Consider the following 12,500-nt stretch of genomic DNA (forward strand, 5'->3'; position numbering starts at 1 on the left):
AGCTGTGACCATCCCCAACTTTTATTCAGGCATAGTGCATCTAGGACTACATTTTCTAATGTATAGTACAGTAGTTAGCATCAGTGGCTATATTTGTTGTTTAACCCTAGGTCAGTCTTGCACACATACACACACACACACACACACACACACACACACATGTGGCCCTTTGGTGTAGGCCCTTACTATCAAGTCTTTACCATCTTATCTCTCCTCTCTCCTCAGCAAAAGAGACTGATAGAATAAGGTCCTGGGGTCGCTTTGCTTGACTAAAGGTGGTGCTCCAGCATGGCCACAGTCAAATGACTGAAACAAATAAAAGGATTTAATAATTCTTCCTCTCTCCGTCTGTCTGTCTCCCTCTCTGTCTGTCTGTCTGTCTCCCTCTGTCTGTCTGTCTGTCTCTCTCTCCGTCTGTCTGTCTCTCTCTCTCTGTCTCTCCCTGTCTGTCTCTGTCTCTTTCTCTCCTTCTGTCTCTTTCTCTCCTTCTGTCTCTTTCTCTCCTTCTGTCTCTTTCTCTCCTTCTGTTTCTTTCTCTCCTTCTGTCTCTCTCTCTCCTTCTGTCTCTCTATCTCCCTCTGTCTCTCTCTCTCCCTCTGTCTCTCTCTCCCCCTCTGTCTCTCTCTCCCTCTCTGTCTGTCTATCTCTCTCTTTCCCTCTGTCTGTCTCTCTCTCTCCGTCTATCTGTCTCTCTCTCTCTGTCTGTCTGTCTCTCTCTCTCTCCCTGTCTGTCTCTGTCTCTTTCTCTCCTTCTGTCTCTCCCTCTTTCTCCCCCTCTCTCTCTCTCTCTACCCTGCCTTCCAATATTTCAAGCCAACCCATTCCATATGACTAATAAAGAAGCACCACTAACGAGGAAATGATTATCTGTGATTATATATGGGTGGGTGTGTATGGAAGGGTGGATGGGTGTCAGTTTGTGTGTGTATATGTATGTCTATTAATCTGTATAGGCATGGGTTTGTGGCTATGTATGTATAAGTGGATGTGTATTTGTGTGTCTATATGTATAATACATGTGTGTATGTATGTGTATGTGTTATATGTATGTGTATAGTGTGTGTGTGTGTAATATACATTTGTATGATTGTATGTAAATTTATGTATTTGTATGGTTGTGTGTGTGTATATCTGTATAGGTGTGTGTGTGTATATCTGTATAGGTGTGTGTGTGTGTGTGTGTATATCTGTATAGGTGTGTGTGTGTGTGTGTGTATATCTGTATTGGTGTGTGTATGTGTATAGGTGTGTGTATGTGTGTGTGTGAGAACCGTTTCATTGACACAGATTTATTTTGGTTATTACTGAAATAAAACACCGAGCCACCCCCCACCACCCCTCGACTCCCCTCTGTTCACCCCCCCCCCCGTTTATGTATTATAATAGGTATTGTTTAGTGCTAAATATCAGTATTTACCTGGTGATGGCCACTGACACACTTCTGGATTGGTTTACAAGAGGAATTGTGTCAGAAGCCAACTTGCACAACTACTTCATGACTTCTGTCTGTCTGTCTCTCTCTGTCTTTCAGTGTGTCTCTCTGTCCATCTCCCTTACTTTGTCTTTCTCTCTCTCTCTCACTTTCTGTCTCCCTGTGTTTTTCTCACTTTATCTCTTTCTTTCTCTTTGTCTCTCTCCCTCTCTCTTTGTATAGGTATATATAAATTTGTATATATGGGTATAAATATGGATGTGTGTTTGGGACTGTATGTATGGTTATAAATAGGAATATATATATATATATAGTCATGTATGTATGTATGTACATATATATGTATGTATGTATATGCATGTATGTATGTATGTACATATATATGTATGTATGTATATGCATGTATGTGTGTATGTATGTATATATATGTGTATGTATGTGTATATATGTGTAATATGTATGTATGTAATGTATGTATGTATGTATGTATATATATATATATATATATATATATCTCTATATAACGGCATTTTGTCTGTGCGTGTTTCTGTGTGTCTGTTTGGTTGTACCCTCACTCTGACCACGGCTTTCCACCCGATTCTGATGAAACTTGACACACACATAGCCCAATGTCATAATTCAAAACTAACGCAGCGAAAATTTTGAAAAGTTCCCCCAGTTCTGAAAAAAATCGATAAATTCGACATGGGGTCGAGAATCAGAAACCCAACCACAGACCGTCTAGGGACGCAACTCCACCTTTTTTAACTCTCAAAAAAATTTACCATTTTTTCATTTTTTTGCTATTTTTTGGCTATAACTCTCTAAAAATGTTTTATAGTTATTTCCCTTACAAACCTGTGCAACGCCGGGCGATACTGCTAGTATATATATATATGGTGGCGAGCTGGGTGAAATACTTAGCGGTATTTCATCTGACATTACTTTTTCATTCAAATTCCGCCGACATCGACTTTGCCTTTCATCCTTTCGGGGTCGATTAAATAAGTACCAGTTACACAATGGGGTCGATGTAATCGACTTAATCCCTTTGTCAGTCCTTGTTTATCCCCTCTATGTGTAGCCCCCTGTGGGCAATAAAGAAATATATATATATATATGTATGTGTGTATGTATATATATATATATAATATATATAAGTTCATATTTGGTTTGCAAGATTCTTGATGTGAATTCGTTTGTTGAAAGAAATACTATTGAACTTTGGGACGGTCAATATGCCAGTAATGATAAACACACACACTGGTTTGGTTCTTTATTGTTAATGGGTTAGTTCCTCCATTAACCAATGTATTGATCAGCCGTTTTTTTACTATTTTTCAAACTCATATGTTAAACAATTTGGTCGAACAATTAACCATTCAACTGTTCGATATTGTTAGTGTTGCTGTTACTTATTTCATCACCTTGTTGCAATCTCTTCAGTGACATGTCACTTTACTTCCATTTCTTTTGAACTTATGTTCCAGCGTTGGGATTTGTCCGAGATGAGTATGTGAGTGTGTGTATGTCAGCATGTGTGTGTGTGTTTATACATAATTGTGTGCATCCATATATGTGTGTGTGTGTGTGTTTTTTTTAAATACTGTGCCATTTTTCATATACACAAGTTAGTGGTTTTCTCTGTGTATGTGGTAGGAGCACTCTGTTGGTTACGACAACGAGGGTCCCAGCTGATCCGATCAACAGAACAGCCTGCTCATGAAATTAACGTGCAAGTGGCTGAGCACTCCACAGACAAGTGTACCCCTATCGTAGTTCTCAGGGAGATTCAGCATGACACAGAGTGTGACAAGACCGGCCCTTTGAAATACAGGTACAAATCATTTTTGCCAACTGAGTGGACTGGAGCAATGTGAAATAAAGTGTCTTGCTCAAGGACACAATGTGTCTCCAGGAATCAAACTCACGACCTTACAATCGTGAGCCGAATGCCCTAACCACTAAGCCGCATGCCTTCACAAAGGTGTATGTGGTGATAGATGGATAAATACGCACACATACAAGCCTGGTTTTATGTCTGACTTTGCTTGCAACCATGTCTTTGAATTTAGCTCCATTGGGTAGCTCTCTATTTTGTGCCAGTTTTTAATGAGTTACTGTTCTCATAGATAACTTGCCTGCACTATGATTTGCAGACACCATGTATCATTTATCTGCCACTTGCTTGCCATTGGACTGTGGCCATGCTGGGGCACCACCTAGAAGGGTTTAGTGAAACAAATTATTCCCAGTACTTTGTTTTTTGGTGAGGTCTGGTATTTGTTCTACCTAAAGCAACATGCATGCATTTACAGTAATGTGTCTGCTTCTATGGAAACATGCACATGTATGCATATCTAACACGTGTGCATGTTCACAGCAACATGTGCGTGCTCTTGTATCTGCAGCAAAATGCGTGCATGTCTACACATGTGCATATCTACAGCAGCATGGCTGTGTGGTAAGTAGCTTGCTTCTCATCCACATGGTTCCAGATTCAGTCCCACTGCGTGGCACCATGGGCAAGTGTCTTCTACTATAGCCCCGGGCCGACCAAAGCCTTGTGAGTGGATTTGGTAGACGGAAACTGAAAGAAGCCCGTCGCATATATATATATATATATATATATATATGTGTGTGTGTGTGTGTGTGTCTGTGTTTGTCCACCCAACATCGCTTGACAACCGATGCTGGTGTGTTTACGTCCCTGTCACTTAGCGGTTCGGCAAAAGAGACCGATAGAATGTGCTGGGCTTACAAAAAGAATAAGTCCCGGGGTCGAGTTGCTCGATTAAAGGCGGTGCTCCAGCATGGCCACAGTCAAATGACTGAAACAAGTAAAAGAGTATCTATAGACGTAGATGTCTCTCTTACACAAAAACACACACACACACACACACACTCGAAGCATGTTATGAGTACCCCCCTATCAAAACCTTCCCATCTCCCCCCTCGTGTATCATCAAAGAGGAAGTGATTCTAAACAGGAAGTCCTAATGAGGTCACCTTCAATTAGTTTGACCCATAAATAAAATTTGTCTTCCTGTCTCTCTCACTGACAATTTTTTCTTCCCTGTATTCTTTATGTGGCTTGCACTGTCTTAGGGGGTGGTCACTTGTGTACATATGTGTGTGTATGTGTATTGGGTGATGTTGTGGTTAAGAATATTCCAGCCATGACCATCCTGTGTAATTCTATCTGAAATCTGGAACTGTCTTGTACGAGTTGTCCTTCCGTTTTTTTAAGACAGTTGTGTGATTTGAGGGACGTTTGACTGTTATTTCTAGCATCTTCATTAACTGCATAGAGGATTCCTCATTGTGTATGTGCTAATTTGAGTAGTCCAGCAGACACAGGGTCAAAGATGTTCCAACTGTGACCATCCCATCTTTTATTCAGGCATAGTGTATCTAGGAGTACATTATCTAATGTATAGTATTGTAGTCTCTATTAGTGATTATGGTTGTTGTTGCTTAGCTCCTGGCCAGTCCTAATCCAGTCGACCTATGACCAAACATGTTCCAGCTGTGACCATCCCATCTTTTATTAAGACATAAGTGTATCTAGGACTACAATTTCTAATGTATAGTACAGTAGTTAGTATCAGTGGCTATATTTGTTGTTTAACCCTAGGTCAGTCTTGATCCAACCGACCTATGATCAAAGCTCATCCAGCTGTAACCATCCTATCTCTTAAGACACAGTGTACCTAGGACTACATCATCTAATGTGTAGTATAGTAGTTTGTATCAGTGGCTATATCTCTTGTTGTTTAGTTCCAGGACAATCCTGATCCAGCTGTGACCATCCCAATTTTTATCCATTCTTAGTTTAAGATTGTGCATGGGTCAGTGGTTAGAGCTTTGGGCTGACAACCATGAGGTAATGAGTTCAACTCCCTGACCAGGCTGTGTGTTGTTTACTTAAGCAAGACACTTTATTTCACATTGCTCCAGTTCACTCAACTTTAGAAATGAGTTGTGACATCACTGGTGCCAAGCTGTATCGGCCTTTGCCTTTCTCTTGGATAATATCAGTGGCACGGAGAGGGCAGGCTGGTATGCATGGACGACTACTGGTCTTCCATAGACCACTTTGCTCAGACTTGTACTTTAGAGAGGAACTTTCTAGGTGCAATCCTATGGTCATTCGTGACTGAAGGGGGTCTTTACCCATTATCCTATGTATTGGATTGTCTGGGAAGTTCTAGTCGATTTTTAAAGGAAAGAAAAAGGTCAATAAATACTTGCCATTACATTTTTAATCAACTAAATATGAACCATTTTCTTGCACAATGCATCTCCATCTTTCCTTTAACTTGAAAATACTCTCTTCCCAGAATTGAGGTGGTTTCATGGCAAAGAATTCATCAAGGTATCTTTTTATGTCATCCAAGGAATTGAAGTTTTTACCATTAAGACTATTCTGCAGAGACCTGAATAAGTGGAAATCCGAAGGAGCAATATCTGGTGAATATGGAGGGTGGGGTAACACATCCCAGCCGAGCTGCAGCAATTTTTGTCTGGTTCCCAAAGCATCAAGTGCTGAAAATGAACTTTCTTATCTTCCATTTTAAAGGGTTACAGAATTAACACAGGTTATAGGAACATAAACCTTCTTCCAAGAAAAGATAGCTTAAACTGTGCTCTAAATGGAGGTGTAGTCAAATCCTATTTTATGGACTCAACCATGTTCTAAAATAAGTCGAAAGGTAAGCTACTATAAATCGGCCGAGCTGCAGCAATTTTTGTCTGGTTCCCAAAGCATCAAGTGCCGAAAATGAACTTTCTTATCTTCCATTTTAAAGGGTTACAGAATTAACACAGGTTATAGGAACATAAACCTTCTTCCACGAAAAGATAGCTTAAACTGTGCTCTAAATGGAGGTGTAGTCAAATCCTATTTCATAGACTCAACCATGTTCTAAAACAAGTTGAAATGTAAGCTACTATAAATTGGCACAAACTTTCTGGACAACCCAATACATATAATGGTGTGGAGGGTAGGCTGGTATGCATGGGTGACTGCTGATCTTCCATAAACAAACCTTGCCCAGACTTGTTCCTCGGAGGGGAACTTTCTAGGTGCAATCCTACGGTCATTCATGATTTGATTGGGGTCTTTACCCTTTACTCCATGTACCTATAATGGCATGGAGAGCAGGGGCTGGTATGCATGGGCGACTGCTTGCCTTCCATAAACAAACCTTGCTCGGACTTGTTCCTCGGAGGGGAACTTTCTAGGTGAAATCCTATGGTCACTCATGACCAAAAGGGGTCCTTCTCTTTTCACGACAGTAGTTAGTATTAGTGGCTATAGTAGTTATTTAGCCCTGGGTCAGTCCTGGTGGTGTTAATCATGATGGTGGTGATAATGGTGGTATTGTTCATGATGTTTGGCACTGCTTTATTTTATAGTGTTGTTGTTGGTGGTGGTGATGGGTAGTGCAAATTTTGTAATTAGTATAACGAGCTAAATAGCTAAACACATCAGTGATCTTCTTAATTAATTAAATCTCTACAAGAATAGAAGTGTCGAGTGGGAGGTGAGCTGGGAAGTTGTCTACTATTTCAGTGTTAATTACTACATCTCAATCAACCAACTCGTTTATTCTGGATATTGTCTGAAATATTTGTGTGTATGTGTACCTTTTCATACACGGTTCAGTCAGCAGTCTGTGGCCATGCTGGGGCATCACCTTACAGGGTTTTATTTGAACAATTCAGTTCTTGAACTTCATTTTTTTAAAAAAAATCTTGGTACTCCTTGCTGATAAACAAGTTACTGGATGCAAACAAACCAACACTGGCTGTCAAACAGTATTGGGGACAAATGCACACACACACACACACACACACACACACATATAAACACACACATGTGTATGTCTGGGTGTGAAGGTGCATTGGCTTAGTGGTTAGGGTGTTGGACTCATGATTGTAAGATTGTGGTTTCAATTCCTAGACTGACCAATGCATTGTGTTCTTGAGCCAAACACTTCATTTTACATTGGTCCAGTCCACCCAACTGGCAAAAATAAGGAATCCTGCAGCAGACTTGCATCCTGTCCAGAGGGAAAATCTTTAGACCATAGACTCTGGGACCATTTGAGCATGGTCGTTGCCAGTGCCACCGGACTTGCTCCTGTGCAGGTAGCACGTAAAAACACCTCAGCGTGGTCATTGCCAGAACCATCTGACTGGCTCTCATGCCAGTGGCACGTAAAAGTACCCAGTATACTCTGAGTGGTTGGCGTTAGGAAGGGCATCCAGCTGTAGAAACTTTGTCAGATCAGATTGGGGCCTGGTGCAGCCTCTGGCTCACCAGTCCTCAGTCAAACCATCCAACCCATGCTAGCATGGAAAGCGGATGTTAAACGACGATGACGACGATGATGATGATGATGATGATCATTGTGATCATCCATGAATATCTGTTTTTCATGCTGGCATGGGTTGGAAAGTTTGACTGGAGCTAACAAGTCAGAAAGTTGCACCAGGTTCTGATCTGATTTGGCTCGGTTTCTATGCCTAGGTACCGTGTGTGTGTGTGTGGGTGAGTGTTATAGAATGGGAAGATCACATCTGGGACATCTTTGACCATGGGTCTGCTGGATTAGGATTGACCTGAGGCTGAACAACTATAATCATTAATACTAACTACTATATACATTAGCTGATGTAGTCCTAGATACACTATGTCTGATATAAGATGGGAAGGTCACAGCTGGAACATGTTTGATCATAGTCTTGCTGGATCAGAACTGACCTGGGGTTAAACAACAACTATAGCCACTCATAGTAACTACTACTGTATACATTTCATAATATAGTCCTAGGTAGACTATGCCTCACTAAAAGAAAGGTCACAGCTGGAACATGTTTGATCATAGGATGCTGGATCGGGACTGACCTAGGGTTAAACAACAACTATAGCCACTTATAGTAACTACTACTGTATACATTAGATAATGTAGTCCTAGCTGCACTATGGCTGAATAAAAGATGGGATGGTCACAGCTGGAACATGTTTGATCATAGGTCGACTGGATCGTGACTGGCCCAGGGCTAAACAAGTATGAAATTTGTCACTGTTGTACTTTATGGTTGAATGGTTTTGCAGTAGGAAGGACTTTTGTGGCCATGTGTAAGGCAACATGTCACTTGCGCAACCAACCAACCATGAATAAATTCATATGAAACAGGAAGAAAGCTTAGAAGAAAGAGAAAAAAAACATTGGAATGGGGTGGAGTTGGGGTAGAAATAGGGTATGTGGTGTGGGTATTGTGTGGTATGTGGGGGTGTGTATTGTATGGGCCTGCAGGACTAGACCAAGGGGTTGTTAGAAGGCTGGACCATATGAAAATTTTCCTGTTTCATGGTGGTAGGCCCCTTTGGGATGTCACATGCTGAGCACCTTCAGTTAGGGGCCCAGGCTCTGCTGCTCGTCAAATTGACGGAAAAATCTGTCAAGGTATCCCAGGGATGTTAGAAGGCTGGACTATATGACAATTTTCCTGTTTCATGGTGGTAGGCCTGTTTGGGATGTCACATGCTGAGCTACCTTCTTCAGTTAGGGGCCCAGTCTCTGCTGCTCGTCAAATTGACGGAAAAATCTGTCGAGGTATCCCTGGGGTGTTAGAAGGCTGGACTGTATGACAATTTTCCAGTTTCATGGTGGTAGGCCCCTTTGGGATGTCACGTGCTCAACTACCTTCTTCAGTTAGGGGCCCAGTCTCCGCTGCTCGTCAAATTGACGGAAAAATCTGTCAAGGTATCCCAGGGATGTTAGAAGGCTCGACTGTATGACAGTTTTCCTGTTTCATGGTGGTAGGCCTGTTTGGGATGTCACATGCTGAGCACCTTCTTCAGTTAGGGGCCCAGGCTCTGCTGTTCGTCAAATTGACGGAAAAATCTGTCGAGGTATCCCAGGGATGTTAGAAGGCTCGACTGTATGACAGTTTTCCTGTTTCATTGGGATGTCACATGTTGAGCTACCTTCTTCAGTTAGGGGCCCAGTCTCTGCTGCTCGTCAAATTGACGGAAAAATCTGTCGAGGTATCCCTGGGGTGTTAGAAGGCTGGACTGTATGACAATTTTCCAGTTTCATGGTGGTAGGCCCCTTTGGGATGTCACGTGCTCAACTACCTTCTTCAGTTAGGGGCCCAGTCTCCGCTGCTCGTCAAATTGACGGAAAAATCTGTCAAGGTATCCCAGGGATGTTAGAAAGCTGGACTGTATGACAATTTTCCTGTTTCATGGTGGTAGGCCTGTTTGGGATGTCACATGCTGAGCACCTTCTTCAGTTAGGGGCCCAGGCTCTGCTGTTCGTCAAATTGACGGAAAAATCTGTCGAGGTATCCCAGGGATGTTAGAAGGCTCGACTGTATGACAGTTTTCCTGTTTCATTGGGATGTCACATGCTGAGCACCTTCTTCAGTTAGGGGCCCAGTCTCTGCTGCTCGTCAAATTGACGGAAAAATCTGTCAAGGTATCTGGTCGCTCTCTGACAGGTTTATGGTTGAGTCTATGGCAGTGGAGACCTCCAGCATTCTTGGTCCCCCTCCCCTCAGACTATATCCCTGCTCACCATTACTGGGGCAGAGATTGCTGTCTGCAAGTGCAAGCCCCTCAAGTCAGTGGCTGCCCCAGTGCATCTCCCTCACTACCATCCAGGGCAATGCTTCTTTTCCCATTCTGCCTGCTGGGGTCATGAGAAATGTTTCTATATTGTAAGAGGTGAGATTTTCCATATTCGAGTAATACAGGGTCTCCGTTATCCATTCACATTTAGGACGAGGCGCTGCAGTTATTTAACCCAAGGTCAGCCCTGATCGCTCAGATCTATGGTCGAAGATGATGGTGGTGGTGGTGGTGGAGAAGATGTGTGGTGTTGATGGTTGTGTTTGGGTGGTGATGGTTGTGGTGGTTATGGTCTTTGGGTTTTCGTAATGGTGGTGGTGGAGATGTGATGTTGATGGTAGTGTTTGGATGGTGGCGGTTGTGGTCTTTGGGTTTTGGTGGTGGTGTCAGTGGCGGTGATGGTAGTTGTAGTAGTGATGATGGTGGTGGTTGTGATGGTAGTGGTCTTGGTCATGGCAGTGGTTGTGGTGATAATGATGTTGGATATCATGGTGGTATTAGAAGTCTTGATTCAGTAGTGGTGGGGGTGTTAAGCAAATGATTATGTTGGTAGTGGTGGTGGTTGTCATCACTGATGGGGGCGGGGGTGTTGTACTGATGATGTTGATGATGATGTTTTAAACCAATATTTCATCCTAATTATTCTTTATTCCAGATTACTTCCTGTTGCTGTGGAAGACCAAATTTGGGAAGTGTTGATACTCTTGGATGTGAAGCAGTCTTTATAACTGTTAACTCTCTTTTTCTAAGATATTGGATTTTTGCTATTTCCTAAGGTAAGCAGACAAATCTAAATTATATTCTGTTTAGTTTCCCTATCATATAAATTTTTAATGCTTTGGGACGGTCATTATACCAACAATAACACAAGCACTGATTCAATATCATTTCTTTATTGTTAGTCATTTGCTTAAATAATTGGATATTTAACAAACTGACTAACAATAAAGAAGTGATATGGAATCAGTGCTTGTGTTATTGTTGGTATAATGATCCACCCAAGACAACAAGTTCTGTTTCAACATGAATTCCCATTAAAAAAATCTGAAGTAAATGATTATAGTTATGGCTTAATCTCAGGGGAACGGTAAAAGATGATGTTGGATTTGCAGATGTGGCTGTGTGAGTGAGAAGTTTCCTTTGAAGCCATACGGTTAGAGGTTCAATCCCTGTGGGAGTGCACTGTCAGCTAACTTTCTGTACTGTATATTATAGCTATGTTTTACATGGTGGTGGTCGTGGTGCATTTGACGGTAGTGATGGTGTGTTTGACGACAATGCTTTTGACAATGATGATGATAATTGTGTTTGACAGTGATGATGATGGTGCATTTGACGGTTGTGATGGTGTGTTTGACAATGCATGTGGTGATGGCTGCTTTTGGCAGTGATGATGATTATTTCATTATGCCGGCTACCATTTAATAATGCTGACTAGTAAGTCAGTTTCCCGTGGTAGCATCATGGTTATATCAAGATGATGTAGGATTAATATAATAATACCAAAAAATCTAGGATGGAATTCATGAATATCTAATATATCGTGATAATGATGGTACATTTGATGGTGGTGATGACAGTGCTTTTGACAGTGATGATGGTGCATTTGACGGTGGTGATGATGAGTGTGTTTGACGGTGGTGGTTGTGTTTGACAGCAGTACATTTGATGATGACAGTGATGATGGTGCATTTGACGGTGGTGATAATGGTGATGACATTGTTTATGACAGTGATGATGGTGTATTTGACGGTGGTGATGATGAGTGTGTTTGATGGTGGTGGTGGTGTTTGACAGTAGTACATTTGATGATGACAGTGATGATGATGGTGCATTTGACAGTGATGATGATGAGTGTTTGACGGTGGTGGTGTTTGACAGCAGTACATTTGATGATGACTGATGATGGTGCCTTTGACGGTGGTAATGATGTTTTTGATGGTGGTAGTGATGACATTTTTGACAACGATTTTGGTGTTCTTTCATACTGATAAGTACTTTTCACAATAGCAACAATGATGATGATGATGATGACTGTTATTTGAAGATAAGGGTGCCTTTGATGACGATGATGATGATGAGCGAAAATAAATAGCAGACATGAGGCAAAGCCTGGTTGTGTGTTAGCAACATGTACCTGTTAGATCAGATTAAAGAAGTGGAGAGATAGAAGAGGAGGAGAGGCAGAAGAGGAAGGCAGTGGAAGTGGAGGGGCAGAAGACTCGCTCACGCATTGATGTGAGTGTACTAAATAGCCTTTACCACAATCATCACCCCCTCTCCCCCTCTCTCTCCCTCCCTCTCTCTCCCTCCCTCTCCTCTCTCTCTCTCTCCATGCCACTGCTACCACCACTACACTCCGGCATTAATTAATATTATGAAAACGTAATGAGCTAATTGGATGAAATTGCTTAGTGAGAG

General features: G+C 41.8%; 1 protein-coding gene across 1 annotated transcript in view; it reads left to right on the forward strand.

Moving 5' to 3' along the window:
• Nucleotides 1-10,732: 10,732 nt before the first annotated feature.
• LOC115225348 (cysteine and glycine-rich protein 1) overlaps nucleotides 10,733-12,500 on the forward strand; it is a 53,843-nt gene continuing 52,075 nt past the window's right edge. The window contains exon 1 of the mRNA XM_029796298.2: nucleotides 10,733-10,855. The gene's annotated coding sequence lies outside the window, so the exon portion shown is untranslated. The remainder of the gene's footprint in view (nucleotides 10,856-12,500) is intronic.

The sequence above is a fragment of the Octopus sinensis genome, linkage group LG27 (assembly GCF_006345805.1).
Source record: "Octopus sinensis linkage group LG27, ASM634580v1, whole genome shotgun sequence".
Taxonomy (NCBI): domain Eukaryota; kingdom Metazoa; phylum Mollusca; class Cephalopoda; order Octopoda; family Octopodidae; genus Octopus; species Octopus sinensis.